We start from the raw sequence: 27,009 nt of genomic DNA, 5'->3' as shown, positions 1-27,009 counted from the left end.
CTGTCTTGATGACTGTGGCTTTGTAGTAGAGCCTGAAGTCAGGCAGGTTGATTCCTCCAGTTCCATTCTTCTTTTTCAAGATTGCTTTGGCTATTCAAGGTTTTTTGTATTTCCATACAAATTGTGAAATTATTTGTTCTAGCTCTGTGAAAAAATACCATTGGTAGCTTGATAGGCATTGCACTGAATCTATAGATTGCTTTGTGTAGTTTACTCATTTTCACTATATTGATTCTTCCAATCCATGAACATGGTATATTTCTCCATCTATTAGTGTCCTCTTTGATTTCTTTCACCAGTGTTTCATAGTTTTCTATATATTAGTCTTTAGTTTCTTTAGGTAGATATATTCCTAAGTATTTTATTCTTTTCATTGCAATGGTGAATGGAATTGTTTCCTTAATTTCTCTTTCTATTTTCTCATTATTAGTGTATAGGAATGCAAGGGATTTCTGTGTGTTGATTTTATACCCTGCAACTTTACTATATTCATTGATTAGCTCTAGTAATTTTCTGGTGGATTCTTTAGGGTTTTCTATGTAGAGGATCATGTCATCGGCAAACACTGAGAGTTTTACTTCTTCTTTTCCAATTTGGATTCCTTTTATTTCTTTTTCTGCTCTGATTGCTATGGCCAAAACCTCCAAAACTATGTTGAATAGTAGTGGTGAAAGTGGGCACCCTTGTCTTGTTCCTGACTTTAGGGGAAATGCTTTCAATTATTCACCATTGAGGATAATGTTTGCTGTGGATTTGTCATATATAGCTTTTATTATGTTGAGGTATGTTCCTTCTATTCCTGCTTTCTGGAGAGTTTTTATCATAAATGGATGTTGAATTTTGTCAAAAGCTTTCTCTGCATCTATTGAGATAATCATATGGTTTTTATTTTTCAATTTGTTAATGTGGTGTATTACATTGATTGATTTGTGGATATTGAAGAATCCTTGCATCCCTGGGATAAAGCCCACTTGGTCATGGTGTATGATCTTTTTAATGTGTTGTTGGATTCTGATTGCTAGAATTTTGTTAAGGATTTTTGCATCTATGTTTATCAGTGATATCGGCCTGTAGTTTTATTTTTTGTGGCATCTTTGTCAGGTTTTGGTATTAGGGTGATGGTGGCCTCATAGAATGAGTTTGGAAGTTTACCTTTCTCTGCAATTTTCTGGAAGAGTTTGAGTAGGATAGGTGTTAGTTCTTCTCTAAATTTTTGGTAGAATTCAGCTGTGAAGCCGTCTGGACCTGGGCTTCTGTTTGCTGGAAGATTTCTGAGTACAGTTTCAATTTCTGTGCTTGTGGTGGGTCTGTTAAGATTTTCTATTTCTTCCTGGTTCAGTTTTGGAAAGCTGTACTTTTCTAAGAATTTGTCCATTTCTTCCACGTTGTCCATTTTATTGGCATATAACTGCTGATCGTAGTCTCTTATGATCCTTTGTATTTCTGTGTTGTCTGTTGTGATCTCTCTATTTCCATTTCTAATTTTATTGATTTGATTTTCCCCCCTTTGTTTCTTGATGAGTCTGGCTAATGGTTTGTCAATTTTATTAATTCTTTCAAAGAACCAACTTTTGGCTTTGTTGATTTTTGCTATGGATTTTGCTCTTTTGTTTTGTTTGCATTTATTTCTGCCCTAATTTTTAAGATTTCTTTCCTTCTACTAACCCTGGGGTTCTTCATTTCTTCCTTTTCTAGTTGCTTTAGGTGTAGAGTTAGGTTATTTATTTGACTTTTTTCTTGTTTCTTGAGGTATGCCTGTATTGCTATGAGCTTTCCCCTTAGCATTGCTTTTACAGTGTCCCACAGGTTTTGGGCTGTTGTGTTTTCATTTTCATTTGTTCCTATGCATATTTTGATTTCCTTTTTGATTCCTTCTGTGATTTGTTGGTTATTCAGCAGCGTGTTGTTCAGCCTCCATATGTTGGAATTTTTAACAGTTTTTCTCCTGTAATTGAGATCTAATCTTACTGCATTGTGGTCAGAAAAGATGCTTGGAATGATTTCAATTTTTTTGAATTTACCAAGGCTAGATTTATGGGCCAGGATGTGATCTATCCTGGAGAAGGTTCTGTGTGAGCTTGAGAAAAAGGTGAAATTCATTGTTTTGGGGTGAAATATCCTATAGATATCAATTAGGTCTAACTGGTTTATTGTATCATTTAAAGTTTGTGTTTCCTTGTTAATTTTCTGTTTAGTTGATCTATCCATAGGTGTGAGCGGGGTATTAAAGTCTCCCACTATTATTGTGTTATTGTTAATTTCCCCTTTCATACTTGTTAGCATTTGTCTTACATATTGTGGTGCTCCTATGTTGGGTGCATATATATTTATAATTGTTATATCTTCTTCTTGGGTTGATCCTTTGATCGTTATGTAGTGTCCTTCTTTGTCTCTTTTCACAGCCTTTGTTTTAAAGTCTATTTTATCTGATATGAGTATTGCTACTCCTGCTTTCTTTTGGTCTCTATTTGCATGGAATATCTTTTTCCAGCCCTTCACTTTCAGCCTGTATATGTCCCATTTTGAGGTGGGTCTCTTGTAGACAACATATATAGGGGTCTTGTTTTTGTATCCATTCAGCCAGTCTTGGTCTTTGGTTGGGGCATTCAACCCATTTATGTTTAAGGTAATTATTGATAAGTATGATCCCATTGTCACTTCCTTTATTGTTTTGGGTTTGAGTTTATACCCCCTTTTTGTGTTTTCTGTCTAGAGAATATTCTTTAGCATTTGTTGGAGAGCTGGTTTGGTGGTGCTGAATTCTCTCAGCTTTTGCTTGTCTGTAAAGCTTTTGATTTCTCCTTCATATTTGAATGAGATCCTTGCTGGGTACAGTAATCTGGGCTGCAGGTTATTTTCTTTGATCACTTTAAATATGTCTTACCATTCCCTCTTGGCCTGAAGAGTTTCTATTGAGAGATCAGCTGTTATCCTCATGGGAATCCCCTTGTGTGTTATTTGTTGTTTTTCCCTTGCTGCTTTTAATATTTGTTCTTTGTGTTTGATCTTTGTTAATTTGATTAATATGTGTCTTGGGGTGTTTCACCTTGGGTTTATCCTGTTTGGGACTCTCTGGGTTTCTTGGACTTGGGTGATTATTTCCTTCCCCATTTTAGGGACGTTTTCAACTATTATCTCTTCAAGTATTTTCTCATGGTCTTTCTTTTTGTCTTCTTCTTCTGGGACTCCTATGATTTGAACGTTGGAGCATTTAACACTGTCCTGGAGGTCTCTGAGATTGTTCTCATTTCTTTTAATTCATTTTTCTTTTTCCTCTCTGATTCATTTATTTCTACCATTCTATCTTCTACTTCACTAATCCTATCTTCTGCCTCTGTTATTCTACTATTTGTTGCCTCCAGAGTGTTTTTGATCTCATTTATTGCATTATTCATTATATATTGACTCTTTTTTATTTCTTCTGGGTCCTTGTTAAACCTTTCTTGCATCTTCTCAATCCTTGTCTCCAGGCTATTTATCTGTGATTCCATTTTGATTTCAAGATTTTGGATAATTTTCACTATCATTATTCAGAATTCTTTATCAGGTAGATTCCCTATCTCTTCCTCTTTTGTTTGGTTTGGTGGGCATTTATCCTGTTCCTTTACCTGCTGGGTATTCCTCTGTCTCTTCATTTTGTTTATATTGCTGAGTTTGGGGTGGCCTTTCTGTATTCTGGCAGTTTGTGGGGTTCTCTTTATTGTGGAGTTTCCTCGCTGTGGGTGGGGTTGTACAGGTGGCTTGTGAAGGTTTCTTGTTTAGGGAAGCTTGTGTCGGTGTTCTGCTGGGTGGAGCTGGTTTTCTTCTCTCTGGAGTGCAATGAAGTGTCAAGTAATTAGTTATGAGATTTCAGTGGTTTTGGAGAAACTTTGGGCAGCCTGTATATTGGAGCAAGGGGCTGTGTTCCTGTGTTGCTGCAGAATTTGCATGGTATGTCTTGCTCTGGCCCTTGGGTGGTGCTTGGTTTCAGTGTAGGTATGGAGGCATTTGATGAGCTCCTGACCTGCCTCTTGAGAAATCTGCATGCAGGTCAGGAAGCAACAGATAGAACTGGACATGGAACAGCAGACTGGTTCCAAATAGGAAAAGGAGTACGTCAAGGCTGTATATTGTCACCCTGCTTATTTAACTTCTATGCAGAGTACATCATGAGAAACGCTGGACTGGAAGAAACACAAGCTGGAGTCAGGATTGCCGGGAGAAATACCAATAACCTCAGATATGCAGATGACAGCACCCTTATGGCAGAAAGTGAAGAGGAACTCAAAAGCCTCTTGATGAAAGTGAAAGAGGAGAGTGAAAAAGTTGGCTTAAAGCTCAACATTCAGAAAACGAAGATCATGGCATCTGGTCCCATCACTTCATGGGAAATAGATGGGGAAACAGTGGAAACAGTGTCACACTTTATTTTGAGGGTCTCCAAAATCACTGCAGATGGTGACTGCAGCCATGAAATTGAAAGGCGCTTATGCCTTGGAAGAAAAGTTACGACCAACCTAGATAGTATATTCAAAAGCAGAGACATTACTTTGCCGACTAAGGTCCGTCTAGTCAAGGGTATGGTTTTTCCAGTGGTCATGTATGGATGTGAGAGTTGGACTGTGAAGAAAGCTGAGCACCGAAGAATTGATGCGTTTGAACTGTGGTATTGGAGAAGACTCTTGAGAGTCCCTTGGACTGCAAGGAGATCCAACCAGTCCATTCTGAAGGAGATCAGCATTGGGATTTCTTTGGAAGGAATGATGCTAAAGCTGAAACTCCAGTACTTTGGCCACCTCATGCGAAGAGTTGACTCATTGGAAAAGACTCTGATGCTGGGAGGGATTCGGGGCAGGAGAAGAAGGGGACGACAGAGGATGAGATGGCTGGATGGCATCACTGACTCAATGGACGTGAGTCTGAGTGAATTCCAGGAGTTGGTGGTGGACAGGGAGGCTGGGGTGCTGCAGTTCATGGGGTCGCAAAAAGTCGGACATGACTGAGTGACTGAACTGAACTGCACTGTCAATTAATGTTCCCTGGAGTCAGGAGTTCTCTGGTGTTCTTAGGATTTCGACTTAAGCCTCCTGCTTCTGGTTTTCAGTCTTATTTTTACAGTAGTCTCAAGACTTCTCCTTCTATACAGCACCGTTAATAAAACATCTAGGTTAAAGATGAAAAGTTTCTCCACAGTGAGGGACACCCAGAGAGGTTCACAGAGTTACATGGAAAAGAGAAGAGGGAGAAGGGAGTTAGCGGTGACCCGAATGAGATGAGGTGGAATCAACAGAGGAGAGAGCAAGCTAGCCAGTAATCACTTCATATGTGCACTCCACAACTGGACCGCTCAGAGATGTTCACGGAGTTATAAGGAGAAGAGAAGAGGGAGGAAGGAGACAGAGGTGGCCAGGAGGATAAAAGGGGGGAATCAAAAGGAGAGAGACAGATCGAGCCAGTAATCAGTTCCCCTGGGAGGAGCAACCCGAGGAGTGGAGGCTGCGCAGGCACAGGAGGGCCTAGAGGAGCTATCCCATGTTGAAGGTCAGGAACGGCAGCGGTAAAGGGATATCCCTCATCCAAGGTAAGGAACAGCGGCTGTGCTTTGCTGGAGCAGCCGTGAAGAGATACACCACGCCCAAGGTAAGAGAAACCCAAGAAAGAGGGTAGGTGTTGCAAGAGGGCATTAGAGGGCAGACACACTGAAACCATACTCACAGAAAACTAGTCAAACTAATCACACTAGGACCACAGCCTTGTCTAACTCAATGAAACCAAGCCATGCCCATGGGAAACCCAAGATGGGCTGGTCATGGTGGAGAGGTCTGACAGAATGTGGTCCACTGGAGAAGGGAATGGCAAGCCACTTTAGTATTCTTGCCTTGAGAACCCCATGAACAGTATGAAAAGGCAGAGTGATAGGATAACAAAAGAGGAACTCCCCAGGTCATTAGGTGCCCAATATGCTACTGGAGATCAGTGGAGAAATAACTCCAGAAAGAATGAAGGGATGGAGCCAAAGCAAAAACAATACCCAGTTGTGGATGTGACTGGTAATAGAAGCAAGATTTGATGCTGTAAGAGCGATACTGCATAGGAACCTGGAATGTCAGGTCCATGAATCAAGGCAAATTGGAAGTGGTCAAACAAGAGATGGCAAGGGTGAACGTCGACTTTCTAGGAATCAGCAAACTAAAATCGACTGGAATGGGTGAATTTAACTCAGATGATCGTTATATCTACTACTGCGGGCAGGAATCCCTTAGAAGAAATGGAGTAGCCGTCATGGTCAACAAAAGAGTCCGAAATGCAGTACTTAATGCAATCTCAAAAATGACAGAATGATCTCTGTTCATCTCCAGGGCAAACCATTCATTATCACAGTTATCCAAGTCTATGCCCCAAGAGTAACGCTGAAGAAACTGAAGTTGAATGGTTTTATGAAGACCTATAAGACCTTGTAGAACTAACAGCCAAAAAAGATGTCCTTCTCATTATAGGGGACTGGAATGCAAAAGTAGGAAGTCAAGAAATACCTGGAGTAACAGGCACATTTGGCCTTGGAATGCAGAATGAAGCAGGGCAAAGACTAATAGAGTTTTGCCAAGAAAATGCACTGGTCATAGCAAACACCCTCTTCCAACAACACAAGAGAAGACTCTACACATGGACATCACCAGATGGTCAACACTGAAATCAGATTGATTATATTCTTTGCAGCCAAAGATGGAGAAGCTCTATACAGTCAGCAAAAACAAGACTTGGAGCTGACTGTGGCTCAGATCATGAACTCCTTATTACCAAATTCAGACTCAAATTGAAGAAAGTAGGGAAAACCGCTAGACCATTCAGGTATGACCTAAATCAAATCCCTTATGATTATGCAGTGGAAGTGAGAAATAGATTTAAGGGCCTAGATCTGATAGATAGAGTGCCTGATGAACTATGGAATGAGGTTCATGACATTGTACAGGAGACAGGGATCAAGACCATCCCCGTGGAAAAGAAATGCAAAAAAGCAAAATGGCTGTCTGGGGAGGCCTTACAAATAGCTGTGAAAAGAAGAGAGGTGAAAAGCCAAGGAGAAAAGGAAAGATATAAGCATCTGAATGCAGAGTTCCAAAGAATAGCAAGAAGAGATAAGAAAACCTTCCTCAGCGATCAATGCAAAGAAATAGAGGAAAACAACAGAATGGGAAAGACTAGAGATCTCTTCAAGAAAATTAGAGATACCAAGGGAATATTTCATGCAAAGATGGGCTCGATAAAGGACAGAAATGGTCTGGACCTAACAGAAGCAGAAGATATTAAGAAGAGGTGGCAAGAATACACAGAAGAACTGTACAAAAAAGATCTTCACGACCCAGATAATCATGATGATGTGATCACTAATCTAGAGCCATACATCTTGGAATGTGAAGTCAAGTGGGCCTTAGAAAGCATCACTACAAACAAAGCTAGTGGAAGTGATGGAATTCCAGTTGAGCTGTTTCAAATCCTGAAAGATGATGCTGTGAAAGTGCTGCACTCAACATGCCAGCAAATCTGGAAAACTCAGCAGTGGCCACAGGACTGGAAAAGGTCAGTTTTCATTCCAATCCCAAAGAAAGGCAATGCCAAAGAATGCTCAAACTACCGCACAATTGCACTCATCTCACATGCTAGTAAAGTAATGCTCAAAATTCTCCAAGCCAGACTTCAGCAATACATGAACCGTGAACTCCCTGATGTTCAAGCTGGTTTTAGAAAAGGCAGAGGAACCAGAGATCAAATTGCCAACATCCACTGGATCATGGAAAAAGCAAAAGAGTTCCCGAGAAACATCTATTTCTGCTTTATTGACTATGCCAAAGCCTTTGACTGTGTGGATCACAATAAACTGTGGAAAATTCTGAAAGAGATGGGAATACCAGACCACCTAACCTGCCTCTTGAGAAATCTGTATGCAGGTCAGGAACCAACAGTTAGAACTGGACATGGAACAACAGAATGGTTCCAAATAGGAAAAGGAGTGTGTCAAGGCTGTATATCATCACCTTGCTTATTTAGCTTATATGCAGAATACATCATGAGAAATGCTGGACTGGAAGAAACACAAGCTGGAATCAAGACTGCCAGGAGAAATATCAATAACCTCAGATATGGAGATGACACCGCCCTTATGGCAGAAAGTGAAGAGGAACTAAAAAGCCTCTTGATGAAAGTGAAAGAGGAGAGTGAAAAAGCTGGCTTAAAGCTCAACATTCAGAAAATGAAGATCATGGCATCTGCACTTCATGGGAAATAGATGGGGAAACAGTGGAAACAGTGTCACACTTTATTTTGGGGGTCTCCAAAATCACTGCAGATGGTGACTGCAGCCATGAAATTAAAAGATGCTTGCTCCTTGGAAGAAAAGTTACGACCAACCTAGATAGTATATTCAAAAGCAGAGACATTACTTTGCCGACTAAGGTCCGTCTAGTCAAGGGTATGGTTTTTCCAGTGGTCATGTATGGATGTGAGAGTTGGACTGTGAAGAAGGCTGAGCGCTGAAGAATTGATGCGTTTGAACTCTGGTGTTGGAGAAGACTCTTGAGAGTCCCTTGGACTTCAAGGAGATCCAACCAGTCCATTCTGAAGGAGATAAGCCCTAGGATTTCTTTGGAAGGAATGATGCTAAAGCTGAGGCTCCAGTACTTTGGCCACCTCATGCGAAGAGTTGACTCACTGGAAAAGACTCTGATGCTGGGAATGATTGGGGGCAGGAGGTGAAGGGGACAACCCAGGATGAGATGGCTGGATGGCATCATGGACTCGATGGACATGAGTCTGAGTGAACTCCGGGAAATGGTGATGGACAGGGAGGCCTGGCGTGCTGTGATTCATGGGGTTGCAGAGTCGGACAAGACTGAGCGACTGAACTGAACTGAACTGAACTAAGTGTTCTCCACCATCTGGGACACTCAGAGATTCATATAATTGGGTAGAGAAGAGAGGGGGTAGGGAGGAGACAGAGGTGATCTGGTGGAGAAAAAGGTGAGTCCAAAGGGGGAGAGAGCAGTCAAGCTAGCAATCTCACTCCCAAGGAAAAATGGGTACTTAAGATTGGGTTCTTAAAGGTACAAAATTGATAACAAATACCAAAAAACAAAGATTAAAATGTAGAGTCGAGTCTGGAATTTCAAAAATACAATATTAAAGAAAAGAAGAGAAAAAAGAAAGAAGAAAAAAAAGTCACAATAATTATATAACATATATATATGAAGTTTGCTTTAAAAAATAGGGTCTTTTTTTTTTTGCAAAGTAATAGTAGGTTATAAAAGTGAAAATTAAAGGAGTAATAGAGGACTTAAAATTTTTTAAAAATTAATTTAAAAAATGATCGTAAAAATAGTAAAAATATATCTAGGACTTACTCTGGTATTGTTGTGGGTATTGTGGGGTCAGTTCATTTTTGGATAGTTCCTTGGTCTGGCTTATATTTCTCAAGAGCAATAGGCCCCTTCCTATGTAGTTGCTACTAACAGCAGGGTTTTAATCTATTTAAATTTAATCTATTTAATCTATTTAATCTGTTTTAGCTTCTTCTGTTGTGGGGTCAGTTCATTTTTGGATAGTTCCTTGGTCTGGCTTATATTTCTCAAGAGCAATAGGCCCCTTCCTATGTAGTTGCTACTAACAGCAGGGTTTTAATCTATTTAAATTTAATCTATTTAATCTATTTAATCTGTTTTAGCTTCTTCTGTTTCCTGGTCTCTTCAGTGTCTGATTTCCACCTGACACAAAGGGGACGGTGGTGGACACTTTTTTAAGGCTCACTTGTTCAGTCGTGCTGTGGGGAGGGAGGGACACTGCAAACAAATACACTGGCGTGTGCTTGCAGTGTCTCAGCCACACTGGCCCTGCCCCCATTCACTGCGTGTGTGCCCTCCCTGCCCACACTGCTCAGGCTCTAGGTTGCTCCACTGGGAACCGTCCGAGGCCGGCCCTGGGCTGCATGCACCTCCCAGACCTAAGCCACTCAGGTTCAGGCACTCGGGTAGTCCTCAGAGGTGCAGACTCGGTTGGGCGTGGGTTTTGTGCCCTTCCCAGGTCCGAGCAGCTCAGGTGATGAGGTGTTGAGCCGGCTCACTAAGTGCAAGGCGGCTGCCAGCCAGCCGGCTCACTAAGCGCAAGGCGGCAGCCAGCCAGCCGGCTCACTAAGCGCAAGGCGGCAGCCAGCCAGCCAGCCGGCTCACTAAGCGTGGCAGAGAGGAGCTACCCCAAGTCTGAGGTCACGGGCAGCGGCCTAGAGTGCCATGCTGCTACGGTGCAGGAACAGCCGAGAGGAGCTACCCCGCGTCGGAGGTCAGAGGTGGCAGCCGAGAGGAGCTAACCTGCGTCGGAGGTCAGTGGCGGCCGGGAGGAAACACCTGGTGTCCGAGATCAGGGCGGCAGCCGGGAGGAGCTACCCCGCGTCCGAGGTCAGGGGCGGGGGCCGGTAGGAGCTACCCTGCCTCTGAGGTCAGTGGCAGCCGGGAGGAGACTCCTGGTGTCCGAGATCAGGGCGGCAGCCGGGAGGAGCTACCCCGCGTCCGAGGTCAGGGGCGGGGGCCGGGAGGAGCTACCCCGAGTCTGAGGTCAGGGACGGCGGCCGAGAGGAGCTACCTGAGTCCAAGGTCAGGGGCGGCGGCCGAGCGGAGCTACCCCGCGTCTGAGGTCAGTGGCGCCCGGGAGGAGACACCCGGTGTCCGAGATCAGGGCGGCGGCCAGGAGGAGCTACCCCGCGTCCGAGGTCCCTGGCGGCGGCTGGGAGGAGCTACCCCGCGTCCAAGGTCGGGGCGGCAGCCGAGAGGAGCTACCCCGAGTCTGAGGTCAGGGGCGGCAGCCGAGAGGAGCTACCCCGAGTCCGAGGTCAGGGGCGGGGGCCGGCAGGAGACACCCCGAGTCCAAGGTCAGGGGCGGCAGCCGAGAGGAGCTACCCCGAGTCCGAGGTCAGGGGCGGCTGGGAGGAAACACCCTGTGTCCGAGATCAGGGCGGCAGCCGGGAGGAGCTACCCCGAGTCCGAGGTCAGGGGCGGCAGCCGAGAGGAGCTACCGCGAGTCCGAGGTCAGGGACGGCTGGGAATAAACACCCTGTGTCCGAGATCAGGGCAGCGGCCAGGAGGAGCTACCCCGAGTCGGAGATCAGGGGCGGCAGCCGAGAGGAGCTACCCCGAGTCCAAGGTCAGGGGCGGCTGGGAGAAAACACCCTGTGTCCGAGATCAGGGCGGCGGCCGGGAGGAGCTACCCCGCGTCCGAGGTCAGGGGCGGCAGCCGAGAGGAGCTACCCCGCATCCGAGGTCAGGGGCGGCAAGCCGAGAGGAGCTACCCCGCGTCCAAGGTCAGGGGCGGGGGCCGGCAGGAGACACCCCGAGTCCAAGGTCAGGGGCGGCAGCCGAGAGGAGCTACCCCGCGTCCGAGGTCAGGGGCGGCAGCCGAGAGGAGCTACCCCGAGTCCGAGGTCAGGGGCGGCAGCCGAGAGGAGCTACCCCGAGTCCGAGGTCAGGGGCGGCTGGGAGGAAACACCCTGTGTCCGAGATCAGGGCAGCGGCCAGGAGGAGCTACCCCGAGTCGGAGATCAGGGGCGGCAGCCGAGAGGAGCTACCCCGAGTCCGAGGTCAGGGGCGGCTGGGAGGAAACACCCTGTGTCCGAGATCAGGGCGGCGGCCGGGAGGAGCTACCCCGCGTCCGAGGTCAGGGGCGGCAAGCCGAGAGGAGCTACCCCGCGTCCGAGGTCAGGGGCGGCAAGCCGAGAGGAGCTACCCCGCGTCCGAGGTCAGGGGCGGGGGCCGGCAGGAGACACCCCGAGTCCGAGGTCAGGGGCGGCTGGGGATAAACACCCTGTGTCCGAGATCAGGGCGGCGGCCGGGAGGAGACACCCCGAGTCTGAGGTCAGGGACGGCGGCCGAGAGGAGCTACCCGAGTCCGAGGTCAGTGGTGGCCAGGAGGAGACACCCGGTGTCCGAGATCAGGGCGGCGGCCGGGAGGAGCTACCCCGCGTCCGAGGTCAGGGGCGGGGGCCGGCAGGAGACACCCCGAGTCCGAGGTCAGGGGCGGCGGCCGAGAGGAGCTACCCCGAGTCCGAGGTCAGGGGCGGCTGGGGATAAACACCCTGTGTCCGAGATCAGGGCGGCGGCCGGGAGGAGCTACCCCGAGTCCGAGGTCAGGGGCGGCTGGGAGGAAACACCCTGTGTCCGAGATCAGGGCGGTGGCCGGGAGGAGCTACACCACGTCCGAGGTCAGTGGCGGTGGCTGGGAGGAGCTACCCCGCGTCCGAGGTCAGGGGCGGGGGCCGGGAAGAGATACCTGGTGTCCGAGATCAGGGCGGAGGCAGGGAGGAGCTACCCCATCCGAGGTCAGTGGCGGCGGTTGGGAGGAGCTACCCCGCGTCCGAGGTCAGGCGCAGCCAGGAAAAGCCACCTCGCGCCCGAGGCCAGGTACGGTGACCTTGAGGAGCCACCCTGAGCGTGAGGCCAGGGGCGGCAGCTGGGAGGAGCAACCCGAGGAGTGCTGGCTGTGCAGCACAGGAGGGCCTAGAGGAGCTATCCCACGTTGAAGGTCAGGAACGGTGGCAGTAAGGAGATACCCCTCGTCCAAGGTAAGGAGCAGCGGCTATGCTTTGCTGGAGCAGCCGTGAAGAGATACACCACGCCCAAGGTAAGAGAAACCCAAGAAAGATGGTAGGTGTTGCAAGAGGGCATCAGAGGGCAGACACACTGAAACCATACTCACAGAAAACTAGTCAATCTAATCACACTAGGACCACAGCCTTGTCTAACTCAATGAAACCAAGCCATGCCTACGGGGCAACCCAAGACAGGCGGGTCATGGTGGAGAGGTCTGACAGAATGTGGTCCACTGGAGAAGGGAATGGCAAGCCACTTCAGTATTCTTGCCTTGAGAACCCCATGAACAGTATGAAAAGGCAAAATGATAGGATATCAAAAGAGGAACTCCCCAGGTCATTAGGTGCCCAATATGCTACTGGAGATCAGTGGAGAAATAACTCCAGAAAGAATGAAGGGATGGAGCCAAAGAAAAAACAATACCCAGTTGTGGATGTGACTGGTGATAGAAGCAAGATCTGATGCTATAAAGAGCAATATTGCATAGGAACCTGGAATGTCAGGTCCATGAATCAAGGCAAATTGGAAGTGGTCAAACAAGAGATGGCAAGGGTGAACGTCGACTTTCTAGGAATCAGCGAACTAAAATGGACCAGAATGGGTGAATTTAACTCAGATGACCATTATATCTACTACTGCGGGCAGGAATCCCTTAGAAGAAATGGAGTAGCCATCATGGTCAACAAAAGAGTCCGAAATGCAGTACTTAATGCAATCTCAAAAATGACAGAATGATCTCTGTTCATCTCCAAGGCAAACCATTCATTATCACAGTTATCCAAGTCTATGCCCCAACCAGTAATGCTAAAGAAGCTGAAGTTGAACGGTTTTATGAAGACCTACAAGACCTTGTAGAACTAACAGCCAAAAAAGATGTCCTTCTCATTATAGGGGACTGGAATGCAAAAGTAGGAAGTCAAGAAATACCTGGAGTAACAGGCACATTTGGCCTTGGAATGCAGAATGAAGCAGGACAGAGACTAATAGAGTTTTGCCAAGAAAATGCACTGGTCATAGCAAACACCCTCTTCCAACAACACAAGAGAAGACTCTACACATGGACATCACCAGATGGTCAACACCGAAATCAGATTGATTATATTCTTTGCAGCCAAAGATGGAGAAGCTCTATACAGTCAACAAAAACAAGACTGGGAGCTGACTGTGGCTCAGATCATGAACTCCTTATTACCAAATTCAGACTCAAATTGAAGAATGTAGGGAAAACCGCTAGACCATTCAGGTATGACCTAAATCAAATCCCTTATGATTATGCAGTGGAAGTGAGAAATAGATTTAAGGGTCTAGATCTGATAGATAGAGTGCCTGATGAACTATGGAATGAGGTTCATGACATTGTACAGGAGACAGGGATCAAGACCATCCCCGTGGAAAAGAAATGCAAAAAAGCAAAATGGCTGTCTGGGGAGGCCTTACAAATAGCTGTGAAAAGAAGAGAGGCAAAAAGCCAAGGAGAAAAGGAAAGATATAAGCATCTGAATGCAGAGTTCCAAAGAATAGCAAGAAGAGATAAGAAAGCCTTCTTCAGCAATCAATGCAAAGAAATAGAGGAAAACAACAGAATGGGAAAGACTAGAGATCTCTTCAAGAAAATTAGAGATACCAAGGGAATATTTCATGCAAAGATGGGCTCGATAAAGGACAGAAATGGTCTGGACCTAACAGAAGCAGAAGATATTAAGAAGAGGTGGCAAGAATACACAGAAGAACTGTACAAAAAAGATCTTCATGACCCAGATAATCATGATGATGTGATCACTAATCTAGAGCCATACATCTTGGAATGTGAAGTCAAGTGGGCCTTAGAAAGCATCACTACAAACAAAGCTAGTGGAGGTGATGGAATTCCAGTTGAGCTGTTTCAAATCCTGAAAGATGATGCTGTGAAAGTGCTGCACTCAATATGCCAGCAAATCTGGAAAACTCAGCAGTGGCCACAGGACTGGAAAAGGTCAGTTTTCATTCCAATCCCAAAGAAAGGCAATGCCAAAGAATGCTCAAACTACCGCACAATTGCACTCATCTCACATGCTAGTAAAGTAATGCTCAAAATTCTCCAAGCCAGGCTTCAGCAACACATGAACCGTGAACTCCCTGATGTTCAAGCTGGTTTTAGAAAAGGCAGAGGAACCAGAGATCAAGTTGCCAACATCCGCTGGATCATGGAAAAAGCAAGAGAGTTCCAGAAAAACATCTATTTCTGCTTTATTGACTACGCCAAAGCCTTTGACTGTGTGGATCACAATAAACTATGGAAAATTCTGAAAGAGATGGGAATACCAGACCACCTAACCTGCCTCTTGAGAAATCTGTATGCAGGTCAGGAAGCAACAGTTAGAACTGGACATGGAACAACACACTGGTTCCAAATAGGAAAAGGAGTACGTCAAGGCTGTATATTGTCACCCTGCTTATTTAACTTCTATGCAGAGTACATCATGAGAAACGCTGGACTCGAAGAAACACAAGTTGGAATCAAGATTGCCAGGAGAAATATCAATAACTTCAGATATGGAGATCACACCACTCTTATGGCAGAAAGTGAAGAGGAACTAAAAAGCCTCTTGATGAAAGTGAAAGAGGAGAGCGAAAAAGTTGGCTTAAAGCTCAACATTCAGAAAACCAAGATCATGGCATCTGGTCCCATCACTTCATGGGATATAGATGGGGAAACAGTAGAAACAGTGTCAGACTTTATTTTTTTGGGTTCCAATATCACTGCAGATGGTGACTGCAGCCATGAAATTAAAAGACGCTTACTCCTTGGAAGAAAAGTTATGACCAACCTAGATAGTATATTCAGAAGCAGAGACATTACTTTGCCGACTAAGGTCCATCTAGTCAAGGGTATGGTTTTTCCAGTGGTCATGTATGGATGTGAGTTGGACTGTGAAGAAGGCTGTGAGCACTGAAGAATTGATGCGTTTGAACTGTGGTGTTGGAGAAGACTCTTGAGAGTCCCTTGGACTGCAAGGAGATCCAACCAGTCCATTCTGAAGGAGATCAGCCCTGGGATTTCTTTGGAAGGAATGATGCTGAAGCTGAAACTCCAGTACTTTGGCCACCTCATGCAAAGAGTTGACTCATTGGAAAAGACTCTGATGCTGGGAGGGATTGGGGGCAGGAGGAGAAGGGGACAACCCAGGATGAGATGGCTGGATGGCATCACGGACTCGATGGACGTGAGTCTGAGTGAGCTGCGGGAGTTGATGATGGACAGGGAGGCCTGGCGTGCTGTGATTCATGGGGTTGCAAAGTGTTGGACGCGACTGAGCGACTGAACTGAACTGTATCTCTGGGGCTGCGATTGCCCCCTTCAGGCTCTGGCTGCCTGTCACCAGAGGGGAATGGTCTGCAGCTGGCTAGTTCTGTTCAGTCCTTTGTTCTGTCCGTGGGTCTGGCGGTGTCTTAGGGCTTTTTGCGTGGTAGCTATCCCACCGTCTGGTTTGCTAGCCCCAGTTAGTTTGCTCAGACTGCCCTCAGGGCATTCAGGCCAGATCCTTACTCTAAGCAATGCAGCCCCTGCCTCCCTGGCCCAGCCCCCGCTTGCTAGTGGTGGGTGCAGACATCCATGCTGCTTCTCCACTGGGGTAGTTACTCTTGGGCTCGTAATCTGTGGGGTTTAATTATTTATTTGTTTTTCCTCCCTGTTATGTTGCCCTCTGTGCTTCCAAGGCTCACCACAGACTCGGCAGTGAGAGTGTTTCCTGGTGTTTGGAAACTTCTCTCTTTTTAAGACTCCCTTCCCAGGACAGAGCTCTGTCCCTACCTCTTTTGTCTCTTTTTTTTGTCTTTTATATTCTTTCCTACCTCCTTTTGAAGACAATGGGCTGCTTTTCTGGGTGCTTGATGTCCTCTGCCGGCATTCAGAAGTTGTTTTGTGGAATTTACTCAGCGTTTAAATGTTCTTTTGATGAATTTGTGGGGGAGAAAGTGGTCTCCCCATCCTATTCCTCTGCCATCTTAGGACTGCCCCCCTGAAAAATTCTTAAAGAGATGGGAATACCAGACTACCTGACCTGACTCTTGAGAAATCTGTATGCAGGTCAGGAAGCAACAGTTAGAACTGGACATGGAACAACAGACTGGTTCCAAATAGGGAAAGGAGTATGCCAAGGCTGTATATTGTCACCCTTTTTATTTAACTTATATGCAGAATACATCATGAGAAACACTGGGCTGGATGAAGCACAAGCTGGAATCAAGATTGCCAGAAGAAATATCAATAACCTCAGATATGCAGATGACACCACCCTTATGGCAGAAAGTGAACAAGAACTAAAGAGCCTCTGGATCAAAGTGAAAGAGCAGAGTGAAAAAGTTGGCTTAAAACTCAACATTCAGAAAACTAAGGTCATGGCATCTGGTCCCATCGCTTCATGGTAAACAGATGGGGAAAGAATGGAAACAGTGACAGACTTTATTTTCTTGGGCTCCAAAATCACTGCAGACGGTGACGGCAGCCATGAAATTAAAAGATGCTTGCTCCTTGGAAGAAAAGTTATGACCAACCTAGACAGCATATTAAAAAGCAGAAACATTACTTTGCCAACAAAGGTCCATCTAGCCTGAGTGAGTGAGTGAAGTTGCTCAGTCGTGTCCGACTCTTTGCGACCCCATGGACTGTAGCCTAACCAGGTTCCTCTGTCCATGAGATTTTCCAGGCAAGAATTCTGGAGTGGGTTGCCATTTCCTTCTCCCCATCTAGCCAAGGCTATGGTTTTTCCAGCAGTCATAGCACCGAAGAGTTGATGCTTTTGAAGTGTGGTGTTGGAGAAGATTCTTGACAGTCCCTTGGACTCCAAGGAGATCCAACCAATCCATCCTAATGGATTCAGGAAATCAGTCCTGAATATTCACTGAAGGACTGATGCTGAAGCTGAAACTCCAATACTTTGGCCACCTGCTGTGAAGAACTGACTCGTTTGAAAAGACCTTGATGCTGGGAAAGATTGAGGGTGGGAGGAGAAAGGGATGACAGAGGATGAGATGCTTGGATGGCATCACTGACTCAATGGGCATGGGTTTGAGTAGGCTCCAGGAGTTGTAGATGGACAGGGAGGCCTGGCGTGCTGCAGTCTATGGGGTCTCAGAGTCGGACACGACTGAGCAACTGAACTGAACTGAACTGAACTGAAACACTAGTACTCTCCAGGGTTCTAACTGTAATTTTTTCTTTCCCTTTCATATTTGCTGAATAATGTCCTCTAATCTCATGCATCATAGGCTGATGATTTTTTTTTTCCTTTGGGAACATTGAAAAGCATGTGGGATCTAGTTCCCTAAATCAGGGATCGAATCCACAACCCCTGCATTGGAAGTGTGGAGTCTTAACCACTGGACCGCCAGGGAAGTCCCATTGACTGATGATTCTTAAACACCTATTTCTAAGCCCCTACATCTTCCAGGCTCTCAGCTTATAGTGTCAGTGATTGCCTACTGGATTTCTTCACCTGGATGACCTAAAACTGTGCCGTCTTCTACAAGTTAATCATGTCCAAGGATTGACACAACAGACTGGTACCAAATAGGAAAAGGAGTACATCAAGGCTGTATATTGTCACCCTACTTATTTAACTTCTATGCAGAGTACATCATGAGAAACGCTGGACTGGAAGAAACACAAGCTGTAATCAATGTTGCCGGGAGAAATATCAATAACCTCAGATATGCAGATGATACCACCCTTATGGCAGAAAGTGAAGAGGAACTCAAAAGCCTCTTGATGAAAGTGAAAGAGGAGAGTGAAAAAGTTGGCTTAAAGCTCAATATGCAGAAAACAAAGATCGTGGCATCCGGTCCCATCACTTCATGGCAAATGGATGGGGAAACAGTGGAAACAGTGTCAGACTTTATTTTGGGGGGCTCCAAAATCACTGCAGATGGTAATTGCAGCCATGAAATTAAAAGATGTTTACTCCTTGGAAGGAAAGCTATGACCCACCTATATAGCATATTAAAAAGCAGAGACATCACTTTGCCAACAAAGGTCCATCTAGTCAAGGCTATGGTTTTTGCAGTGGTCATGTATGGATGTGAGAGTTGGACTGTGAAGAAAGCTGAGCACCGAAGAATTGATGCTTTTGAACTGTGGTGTTGGAGAAGACTCTTAAGAGTCCCTTGGACTGCAAGGAGATCCAACCAGTCCATCCTAACGGAGACCAGTCATGGGTGTTCATTGGAAGGACTGATGCTAAAGCTGAAACTCCAATACTTTGGCCACCTCATGTGAAGAGTTGACTCATTGGAAAAGACTCTGATGCTGGGAGGGATTGGGGGCAGGAGGAAAAGGGGACGACAGAGGATGAGATGGCTGGATGGCATCACCGACTCGATGGACATGAGTTTGAGTAAATTCTGGGAGTTGGTGATGGACAGGGAGGTCTGGCGTGCTGCGATTCATGGGTCGCAAAGAGTTGGACACGACTGAGCGACTGAACTGATGGATCACCTTCAGCCCAAGTAGAACTGCTACTTCTCTAGCATCTTCTGCTTCAGTTAGTGGCACTAATATCTATCTAAGTACCACTCCAGAATCCCTGGATTCATTCTTTAACTCTGTTCTCTCCTTCACCTAGGAACTCAACACGTCATGAAGTCCTGATACCTCTAAATCCAAGATTTCTCTTCCTGACACACTTCTCTATCACCCAGGACTTGCTTTTAACCCAAGATTTACTCTATGCCAGCGCATCCCTCTCTGTTGCTATCAATAATCACATTTAGCGCACATATCTGTGATCTCGCGCCCCTCTGTTAAGTCTATGAAGTCTCTGAAGGCTATCCATGTAGAGTAAAAGTGTTACCCACTGACTAGGGTACATAGGCTCACCCACACACTAGTGCTAGCTTATTTCCCCTTTGTCACCCGTCTACTTGAACATGCCCTGGGTACCCTATCTCTACTTTTGCCCTTACTGTTCTCCTGTACTTTCACGACTTCACCCTCTATTCACATCTAACAAACTGTTCTCCACTATTCTAAGCTGTCACCTCCCTGTGACTGTTCCTCATGCTCCTTGTCAATATCCCAGTAAACGAAGTCATTTTCTTTGCTCCCTCAGTACTTTGTACATGCCTCAATTATAGCAGCGTTTGCACTGTTTTAGAACTATTTGCCTTACTGTTTCTCTCTTCCTCTCTCAGGGATCTTTCTTTATTCACACTCTAATCCCCAAAGTGCCTGGCATATAGCAAGCACTCAATAATGTATATGTTTTAAGGCTTTTTCTCTTTTACTTTTGGTTTCTGACTTCTTTCCAGTAAACTGATTAAAGGTATAGACAAAGCCCAACTCATATCTTCCCAGCTGAGCTAGTGCTCACGGATACAGCAGGCCTGAGAAATAGTAATAAGAGTGAAAGATCAAGGGCTGGGAGAACAAAGAACACACTGAATCTTTTCAGTAGGGGTGACTGGGACTGTACCACCCCCAAGTGCTTGCTCAGAAAATAACAGTAATGCTTTATTGCCAAGTCCTGTCTTACACTTTTCAATGTGTAGGCCAGCTGGTGTCAACAACAGCATGGTGAATGAGCCAATGGTGTGTGTGGACTCTGCTGGTGGGCATTTTTGTGGTGACAAAGGACAAAGTATTATCTCTGGTAATAGGTGGGAAGCACAGCTGGAATTGGGCTACTGATGCTCTAATTCAGGGTTGACCGGGTTTTTTTTTGCAAAGGGTCAGAAAGTATTATAGTTTCTGTGGGTCCTTTGCAAAAGCAGCTATAGAAGATACAGAGCAAATGACTGTGGTTGTGTTCCAGAAGGGGTTTTGTGTTCCAGAAAAAGCTTTACTCGTGGGCACTGTAATGTGAGTCTCATATACTTTTCACCTGTTGTAAAATATTCTTCTTCTTGATTTTTTCCCAATCATTAAAAAACAAAAAACTATACAGTAGTTAAGAATTCACCATCCAATGCAGGAGACGAGGGTTCAATCCCTGATTGGGGAACTAAGATCCTACATGCCATGGGGCAACTAAGTTGGCTAAGTATTGAAACCCATGAGCTCTAGAGACTGTGCTCTGCAACAAGAGGAGCCATTGGAAACAAGAAGCATGGAAACCAGAAGCCCTTGTGTTGCAACTGGAGATGCCCTTGAGTTGCAAGGAAGACTCAGCACAGTCAAAATTTAAAAATGAAAAAAAAAGGAAAAACATTCTTAGCTCTCAGGCCAAACAAAAGTAGGTAGGTGTCAGGTAGGATGTGGTCCACAGGCCACAGTTTGCTACCCTTTTTCTGGTGCCGAGTCTATTACTAACTACCCAGAATAGCTTTACTGGGGGCAAAGCCATATGGAGAGTGCTGACCAGATGACAGGACCATAGCAGTCTCACTGAGTGCTGGGTTCTGTGCTTCAGTGCAACACGTATGGGCTAATTTATTTCTTACAACAATCCTGTGAGGGAGGAACTAGGATCATCCCTGCTTTACAGATGCTCAAACTGGTCACCCAGTTCGCCATGGTCAGAATTAGGCTTTTCAAGGTCTGTCTGGTTCTGTGGTACATGTCCTGACCACTGTGTCAGACTGTCTCCTGTGGCAAACTCTCAGTGTCGTGGAAATCATAAGTGATGGCTTATGTTTTTCAAGAACACAAGATTTTTTTTTTTTAATATATATATACAAAAAAGAAGTCAGGTTTCCAAAAGATAAAACTGAGGGCAATGAGGTCTGACGGACAGATGTGAGCAAATGGGCTGTGGGAAGATTGGCTCCAAATCCCCCAAGACTTAATGATTTTTCTGAACTTGTTATCCAGTTCCTCCCCCAGAAGTCTGGAGGAATGCAGAAGTCATCTCACTCTCCAGAGGGACCCTCCCATCATTGCCTCCCATGCTGCTGCTGCTGCTAAGTCGCTTCAGTCGTGTCCGATTCTGTGAGACCCCATAGACGGCAGCCCACCAGGCTCCCCTTCCCTGGGACTCTCCAGGCAAGAACACTGGAGTGAGTTGCCATTTCCTTCTCTAATGCATGAAACTGAAAAGTGAAAGTGAAGTCTCTCAGTAGTGTCTGACCCTCAGCGACCCCATGGACTGCAGCCTTCCAGGCTCCTCCGTCCGTGGGATTTTCCAAGCAAGAGTACTGGAGTGGGGTGCCATTGCCTTCTCCGATGAGCCCCAACTAACCTCCCCAAAACACACACACAGACACATACATATGCATGCGCGCATCTTAGGTGTGCATGTTAAACCACTGTCAAGCAATCTATTTGGTGCTGGGATGTAAAGAACAGATGTCAACCTACGGCCACTGCTTCCAGTGGTCCTTGCCAGGTGAGTGCAAAGGTGGGCATCGCCCAGCAGTGCCTGCTCTTTCCTGCCCTCTGCTTCCATAGTTTCTTGGACACCCACCCACTGGGAAGCCAACATGGAGGGCCGCTCAAGGCTGGGCCACAGTAACCGCACGATGGGGCGGGGGTGGTGTGGAGCTGGGCGCCCTCAGCCACCCTCGCCACACTTCTGTAAAGTCCACTCGCAGCTTTTCTCCTTTGCACCCGGCCCCACCCGTCACTTCCTCCCTGACCTCACAAGCTACTTCCCTCTGCAAGCACTGGGTGTGACTGTCACCCACACAGCAGGAATTGCAGGCCCTGGAGAGACAAGCTTATATGGTCAGGTGGGGTAGGAATTAAGTTGGGAGATAGAGCTTGGGTAAGAGAGATAAGAGAAGCACAAAAGGGGATTTAAGAGAAGTGACAGTGAGTGGAGGGTGTTGGAGCCAGAGGAGAAGGTGGGGTGTCCTGGAGCTCACATGAACCTTCCTCCTGCCTCTGGTTTTTTTCCAGGCCTTCTCTTCCCACCCACCCATAGAAATCCTCAGAAACCTGCCTGCTTCTGAATAGGGTGGTTTTAATTCTTTGTTAGAAATCCCCTTCTTGGTTCCTTTGTCTCATTCCCCTCCTATATCTGATCTCCTCCCTTTTCCATTTTGCTAACGAATCTTTTTGGAGCAAGCTGGGGGCGGCGAGGGGGGGGCGGTGGAGGGTGGTGGTGGTGGGAAGCCGGGTGTGCTAGGGGTTAGAGCACAGCAATGGAGCACTGGGTGGCCTCTTGGCCTACCTCTGAACTCGGTTCCCACAGACCTGTGTGCTGAACTACCCCCTTCGTGTGGTTTCACTCACCCTCTGCCCTCAGATAAGGATGCGGGTCTTTGCTGGATGCTGTGCTGGACAACAGGAAGGTGGGCTGAGCCGTGAGGTAGGAAGATCTATAGACTTTGGACTCAGATCACTCAGCTTTCAGTGAGACTTCGTGATGAAGCTGTGTCAAGGCAAGGTGATCTACATTTGAAAAACAAATTTTAAAATGTATTCATCCCACCCACCATTACAGAGGCATATCTGTTCATGGTAAAACAAAAAAACTCGGACAGCACAGAACCCTACAGAAAAAAAAGGAAGCAAAAGCACCCATAATTCACAACCCTGGGAAAACTTCCAGCATTTGATCTTTTTCTGTTTACTCCTTGCTCAGTGCGTATCTCTGTCTCTATCTCTACCTATAATAAATAATATCGACCACTTGAAAGCCTGACTTTTTTTTCTATTGGCATTCTTTTTTGAGTATTTCCCCATTTAAAATTCTTCTCAAGCAATGACTGACATGTAATGAATACATATTTGCCTTCCAATACTAGACAATGTTCATATCTAGGAAATCATTTTGAATTATTATTGAGGACATTACCATTCCCACTCAATACTACACACACACACACACACACACACACACACACACACACATCTGTCTGAGAGTTTATCAGGAAGTCAGGAGGACCAAATATTCCTCACTATAGGGGGCAGGCTCTCGGAATGGGATCTGTGGGCCTGGAGAGGGGTGGAAGCTAGGGGTGGGGAAGTGGGGATTGGAAGGGGTGGAAGGTAAGCATGAAATGCAGGGGGATTGTTTACAGCTGTGCATTCCTTGAAAGCTCCACCCCTTGACCAGAGAACATCTGGGCTGGAGTGTGCTGGGACCAGGCAGGGCTCAGCACTATGTGGGTGTATGTTGTGAGGCTCAGGCAAGAAAAGTGATTCAGCATGAACTCTGCCAAAATAAAACCAGATCAGACAAGGGAGTTTTATCTGTCTTCCTGGGAGTGTTGACATTCTCCACACTGTGGTTTATTTTCCTGCTTCTGTGGCCTGCCTTTAATCTGGAGATGGTGGCCAGCACAGCCCAAAGTCTCTCAGCACAGCCTGTGTCCAGTCCCCTAGCACATAGTTCTCGGTAATTTTTTGGATTTGGGGGGGAGTGAGCATAGCGTAGGAGAATGGGGGTATAAGTGGGAATTATGGCCAATGGTAGCTGTGAACCTATCTGTAAGAAACCTGACACAATCAGCCGGCAAGAGTTCCCGAGGAAGGGTTCTGAGGGCCAAGTTTCTCAGCGTGGAGGGTCAGCAGCTGCTCTAGGGTCAGTGTGGAGGGTCAGCAGGATTCGACGCTACTAGCAGTTGAAAAGAAGTGAGAGGAAATACGAGAGTAAAGGTGAAGGAATAGCAACAGGGCTTGATCACCAAGAAGCCAACTATCATGCCTCGGCATCCGAAAAACAAAGGAACCCAATATTTAATGTGTCATAAGGAATATTCATGTGTTGCCTGGATGGAAGGTGGACAAGGGGAGGGTGATTAAGGCCTTAATACTCTCCAGTTATTAGGGCCTCAACAGGTCCTAATGGACAGAAAGGAGATGGGAAAGGAGGAAAAAGAGAAAGTCGGAGGATAAAAGAAGAGAAAGTAAGAATGGTTTCCATCTGTGAATATGTATAAAGTGTCAGCCATAGTGCAGACTTTTTGCTAGAAACTAGGAGCATGTAATGAAAAGTTTCAAGCTGTGAAACTTTTGAACAGTACCCCACAGAAGATGTGTTCCTAAACCTCTGCCGAGTGATTGCTTCCAAAGACCTTCTTGTTTGGTTTACCCAGGTGGTCCGAGGCTGGGTCATATGGAGTCAGAGGTTGTGTACACATTTCTGGGCTGCAGATACCATGCTGGTCATATTCACTGGGTTGGCTCCCTAATCAGTATCCCTTTATGGCACCTGCACTTCAGGAGGAAACCCAATTTCTATCTTTAGGTGCAGTATGTTCTAGAACCTTGGGGAAGGGCTGCGACTCTATAAGAAAGAGCAAACAAATGTCATATGTCTTCATTTAAACAGGATCTGATATGTTCACCATTCATTCTTTCATTTGTTCATTTTTTCAAACCTAAGGGTTACACCTTATTCCTAAAGGTGAGGTTAAAAAGAATATATAGAGCCATTTATTTTCCATAGTACTTTAAAACACTGAGAAAACTGCCATGACAGCCTCTCCCTGTGGCATTAACTATCTTGAAAACAAGGTGGACCTTAGAGCAGATTTAGAAGGGAGGGAGAACCATCCCTGAATTGCTGAACACTGGAGACTGTATAGCCTCAAAGTGAAGGCCCTCAAGGTTGAGAGTTGGGGACAGGCTGGGAAATCTGCTTGGAACTTCTTTTTCTTTTTTTTTTTTAATACTATTTTAATTTTTTTATTTGACCACACCAGGTCTTAGTTGTGGCACACAAGATCTTTTTTTTTTTTTTTTGAATATTTATTTATTTATTTATTTATTTTAAATTTTAAAATCTTTAATTCTTACATGTGTTCCCAAACATGAACCCCCCTCCCACCTCCCTCCCCATAACATCTCTGTGGGTCATCCCCATGCACCAGCCCCAAGCATGCTGTATCCTGCGTCAGACATAGACTAGCGATTCAATTCTTACATGATAGTATATATGATAGAATGCCATTCTCCCATATCATCCCACCCTCTCCCTCTCCCTCTGAGTCCAAAAGTCCGTTATAGACAGCTGCGTCTTTTTTCCTGTCTTGCATACAGGGTCGTCATTGCCATCTTTCTAAATTCCATATATATGTGTTAGTATACTGTATTGGTGTTTTTCTTTCTGGCTTACTTCACTCTGTGTAATAGGCTCCAGTTTCGTCCATCTCATCAGAACTGATTCAAATGAATTCTTTTTAACAGCTGAGTAATACTCCATTGTGTATATGTACCACAGCTTTCTTATCCATTCATCTGCTGATGGACATCTAGGTTGTTTCCATGTCCTGGCTATTATAAACAGTGCTGCGATGAACATTGGGGTACATGTGTCTCTTTCAATTCTGGTTTCCTCGGTGTGTATGCCCAGCAGTGGGATTGCTGGGTCATAAGGCAGTTCTATTTGCAATTTTTTAAGGAATCTCCACACTGTTCTCCAAAGTGGCTGTACTAGTTTGCATTCCCACCAACAGCGTAGGAGGGTTCCCTTTTCTCCACACCCTCTCCAGCATTTATTGCTTGTAGATTTTTGGATCGCAGCCATTCTGACTGGTGTGAAATGGTACCTCATTGTGGTTTTGATTTGCATTTCTCTGATAATGAGTGATGTTGAGCATCTTTTCATGTGTTTGTTAGCCATCCGTATGTCTTCTTTGGAGATGTGTCTATTTAGTTCTTTGGCCCATTTTTTGATTGGGTCGTTTATTTTTCTGGAATTGAGCTGCATAAGTTGCTTGTATATTTTTGAGATTAGTTGTTTGTCAGTTGCTTCATTTGTTATTATTTTCTCCCATTCAGAAGGCTGTCTTTTCACCTTGCTTATATTTTCCTTTGTTGTGCAGAAGCTTTTAATTTTAATTAGATCCCATTTGTTTATTTTTGCTATTATTTCCAGAATTCTGGGAGGTGGGTCATAGAGGATCCTGCTGTGATTTATGTCGGAGAGTGTTTTGCCTATGTTCTCCTCTAGGAGTTTTATAGTTTCTGGTCTTACATTTAGATCTTTAATCCATTTTGAGTTTATTTTTGTGTGCGGTGTTAGAAAGTGATCGAGTTTCATTCTTTTACAAGTGGTTGACCAGTTTTCCCAGCACCGCTTGTTAAAGAGATTGTCTTTACTCCATTGTATATTCTTGCCTCCTTTGTCAAAGATAAGGTGTCCATATGTTGGCACACAAGATCTTTAGTTGCAGCATGTGGGATTGAGTTCCCTGACCAGGGATCGAACCCTGGCTCCCTGCGCTGGGAGCTTGGAGTCTTAGCCACTGGACCACAAGGGAAGTCCCTGCTTGGAGCTTCTTATTCTTGGCTCTGATTGGTATCCAGTGGCTCATTATCCAGGCAGAATCATTGAAGTTACAGGTGATGCCACTGAATCCATACTCAGAACCAACAACCGCCTTTACTGTCAAAGACTCTTAGGAGACCTGGCTGCTTTCATGCAAGGCCCGAGTCACAGAGATGAAGAGGACTCATTCTGTGCCCTCGGGTTAGAGCCTAGGAGAAGACACAGGAAGGTAAACAACTGATTGGAATTTAAAGCAGAATAAAGTGAGTTAC

General features: G+C 45.6%; 1 long non-coding RNA gene and 1 pseudogene across 2 annotated transcripts in view; both read left to right on the top strand.

Annotated features, from left to right (window-relative positions):
- The window catches only part of LOC128061375 (uncharacterized), a 71,121-nt gene extending 49,663 nt beyond the window's left edge, over positions 1–21,458 (top strand). For both annotated transcript variants that reach the window (XR_008200731.1, XR_008200730.1), the window contains exon 6: positions 21,391–21,458. This is a non-coding gene — a long non-coding RNA (uncharacterized LOC128061375). The remainder of the gene's footprint in view (positions 1–21,390) is intronic.
- A 2,466-nt stretch (positions 21,459–23,924) lies between these two features.
- LOC128061295 (uncharacterized) overlaps positions 23,925–27,009 on the top strand; it is a 96,390-nt pseudogene continuing 93,305 nt past the window's right edge.

This window comes from Budorcas taxicolor, chromosome 16, assembly GCF_023091745.1.
Source record: "Budorcas taxicolor isolate Tak-1 chromosome 16, Takin1.1, whole genome shotgun sequence".
Taxonomy (NCBI): domain Eukaryota; kingdom Metazoa; phylum Chordata; class Mammalia; order Artiodactyla; family Bovidae; genus Budorcas; species Budorcas taxicolor.
The sequence above is the reverse complement of the archived record's forward strand: the minus strand, read 5'-3'. Positions and strand labels throughout refer to the sequence as shown.